This window comes from Sycon ciliatum, chromosome 13 (assembly GCF_964019385.1).
Source record: "Sycon ciliatum chromosome 13, ocSycCili1.1, whole genome shotgun sequence".
Classification (NCBI taxonomy): Eukaryota; Metazoa; Porifera; class Calcarea; order Leucosolenida; family Sycettidae; genus Sycon; species Sycon ciliatum.
This window is the reverse complement of record NC_088655.1, coordinates 28,220,641-28,224,051: the sequence shown is the minus strand read 5'-3', so window position 1 is coordinate 28,224,051 and position 3,411 is coordinate 28,220,641. Positions and strand designations below refer to the sequence as shown.

Sequence of the window (3,411 nt, the reverse complement as noted above, 5' to 3'; positions counted from 1 at the left end):
ACAATCCTTTTTGCTTCGGTCTCCATTGCGTTGGCCATTTATCTATTTTTTTCTCTCATTACCCTTGGTCTCTTTTGGCCCGGTGATGGGGTTCTTACCTCATGTCATGACAACGTGAGTGAAATAAAGCCAACTCCATAATAAAAGTAGAAAGGAAAAGGACATATGGACATATAGGACATATGGAAACGAGTTAAGAGTAACTCTCCACCACTGTAACTAGATACTATATACACGGCGAAACGTACGTCGTGTGAAACAACTTGTTTTGTAGTCAACTAGTCCATCACAATGTCATGCATGAGGAGTACTGTAGGAGTTTAGATTTCGGCTTGTACACTTCGTTCTCGCAAAGCTTCCCCCTTCTTAACTTATCTTTGATATTTTTGACCCACCCAAGTTGGGTGGTGTGCTGCTTTGCTGCTTCAAATTGTAGTTAGACCGCTTTGTCAAATCGCCTACTGGTCTCGTCATCGTCCAGTGACAATCGACATTCTTTGTTCCGTTGGGACTGTAGCTTGTGCTCGTTTTCGTTGCGCTTGCCTTCCCCTCTTTGGTCTTTCCATAACCTTGAACCTTCCAAGTTGGAAGGCTGTCGGTTAGCGCTACGGAGATGTGTTGAAGCTAGGTGTCAGGACGTCGAATGTCTCAGTACTCTGTCAGTTTTGTGCCTAGTTATTGCACTTTCTGACTGTATATTATAGTATCTAGTTACAGTGGTGGAGAGTTACTCTTAAGGGGGTTCGGGACAGTTAGGCCCAAAAATTTAATTTCAACATCAGCCCAATCTGACATCAGGTTTGAATAGGTACAGCCTTATATTTTCGCTTAGTAACATCAGTTTTTCAATTGCCCGAATAGGTCTTGCCAAAAACACAATTTTCCTTGATGACACAAAATAACACAAAATCCCAAAATTGATGAGAAATCGTCCATAACATCAGTTAGGACAGAAAATATGACATAAAATTTTACAGACTGTTCGAGGTATTGACTAAGATGATATCAACACCGAAAAATGTACACTTTGGTTGACGATGGGATCCAGGTCGTCATTTCCTGGAGAAGAACAAAAAGACGCAAAAAATGAAACTTTGAATATTTTTTGCAGCTTATTTTTGAGTTTGCCCCATATGTGGATACTTCAAATACGTTCTATAAGTGGGTTGGAACAGGTTTACCGCGGCGAAAATAGGGGTCACCGTGCATATTCTGGAGAAAAATCCAAAAAACTGTCAAAATTTGCCTAAAATTGGTAAATTCACGTATCTATATTGCTTGTACTTCTCTGCTGCTGCTTTGGTCATAACTTATTGGATTTTGGGCTGTTAGGTGTTGCAATAACTCACTAGAGCCCTCGGCGTTCAGAACAATACAAGGATGGAATAGCTGAACTAGTAAATTTGCCGGAAAACCCTGGGTGCACGCATTATCGATAGGTACTTTTCTCCATGATTACTCTCCTGTCGGTACTTGGTTGATACATGTACATGTAGCTGTGATAGCGCTTAGCACAGCCCCATATTAAACTACAATGAAAGCTGACATGTTGGAACGAATCAGACAACATTGAGTCCTCTTGTTCTTCAACTATGCGAGCTAGAACGTGTCCCCACACTGGCAAAAAAGATGGTATTTTACGGTGCGCACAAACAAGTGAAGCACTGTGCCACAGGGCGTTCCTTACAGTTGGGTTGCTGCTGGTTCTTCGCTAGGTGTTCAGCCACCGCTAATATAATCTTCCTTGAGACTGTCACCCGCTTCTTACCTCCGACTTACTCCTTCATCAGTCTGGAAATGGCTGGCTCACCACTTCGTTTGTAGGACAAGACAAAGTGCTTCATCACCAACCCACTGGCAGCTGCCCGCACTGCAACTGATTTAGAGAAGCACGTTGCTTGGACCAACGGTTGAAGGGTGGCCAGTCGCTTTTGCTGATGTTCTGCAAACTCCATCGCCGAACATGCTGATGCAAAAGTGACAGAGTGCTACAGGATACTGGCATCAGGGCGAGCTTCGACAATTTCAGCTAGGGCCACAACATCCGCAACAGCATCATGAGCAGCAAACTCATTCCCAACGATGAACTATAAATCAATCTGAGGCTGTAGCTTGGGAGCTCCGGTATCGCGGTTCAGGGATCAGAGTGTTCACCCAGCACAAAAATGCACCCCATCGACACGCACATCCGTGCACACATACACACACACACACGCACACACACACACACACACACACACACACACACACACACACATGCATGCTCTCACACGCAATAGAACACACGCGCACGCGCGTACACACACATACATTCACGCACATGTGCGTACCCACCCACATGCATGTGCACACTCATGTGCATGAGTGGAGATGCCCGCATACACACCAACATGCCCTGGGAGCGGTCATGCACGTGTGTATAGTATGTGTGCGAGGGCACGTCCACATGAGCGCATATGCATGTGCATGTTCATACATGCGTATGGTGCACACATGCACAAACATGCAGGTCTATGCAAACACACACACGCTCGCGGCCGCCGCGCATACAGTGTGCTCATACATTTCCATAGCCATAGGGCAATGACTCGCAAATATCATGAATAAATCTTATGAGATTGAAAAACGCACTTACCCAAAGCAGCTTTGGTGTTGCTTGTGGAAGCACGGGAGCCAGGGTGTTGAGCAGTTACAGGGCTATCTGTATCTATAAAAAATAAATTCTCCATCCCACATTGCTGACACGGAATGACAAGTACGCTGCCCAGGTCGTACCTCTTCTCTTCAACGCAATCAATGAGCGCCAGAGGTTTCAAGTGCCACATCCAGGATTCTGGCACGCAGACAATCCCACAGCCAGATACCTGAGATGAACGATTCGTCGATCGTGAAGAGGGGCACTGAACGACCTCTTCGCGGGAGTCGAATCCAGTGGCGTTAGTGACGGAGATCGCCTTTCCGTTTTTCAGGAACTCGATCGATCGTTTGAGTTTGCGAAGCGTCCCCCTCCTCGGCTTCTTGCATCGTCCAGTACGCAGAATGAGAGGCCGCGTCGCGGGATTACTCTCCCGCGTCTTCATCTCCATGACACGTCGGCAGGAGAACCGAGCTATCCAAAAACCGCCAATGTCAAAACAAATCCGCAAGTCCACTAGTGCGGGCTGAGCTTCTTCCTCAAATCTTGTCTCGACTCGAGCACGCGCTGCGAAGTCATGGTCAAACTATTTACCAGGGAGCCCTACACATACCGGTATGTGTAGGGCTCCCTGCTATTTACTGTGCATGATCGCGTCCCATTCTTCCACTCCGAAAGGCATTATTTTTCAGAAAAAAATTCGGAAATCCAACATGGCGCTAACCGTCGCGAACCTCCTTAACTCGTTTCCATATGTCCTTTTTCTTTCTACTTTT

At 46.1% G+C, this 3,411-nt stretch overlaps 1 long non-coding RNA gene across 1 annotated transcript; it reads right to left on the bottom strand.

Annotated features, from left to right (window-relative positions):
• Positions 1-858: 858 nt before the first annotated feature.
• On the bottom strand, positions 859-1,774 carry LOC135829873 (uncharacterized). The gene is made up of 2 exons (XR_010555941.1): positions 1,688-1,774; positions 859-1,059 (listed from the first exon to the last, which is right to left on the bottom strand). It is a non-coding gene; the product is annotated as an uncharacterized LOC135829873 (long non-coding RNA).
• Positions 1,775-3,411: the final 1,637 nt, after the last annotated feature.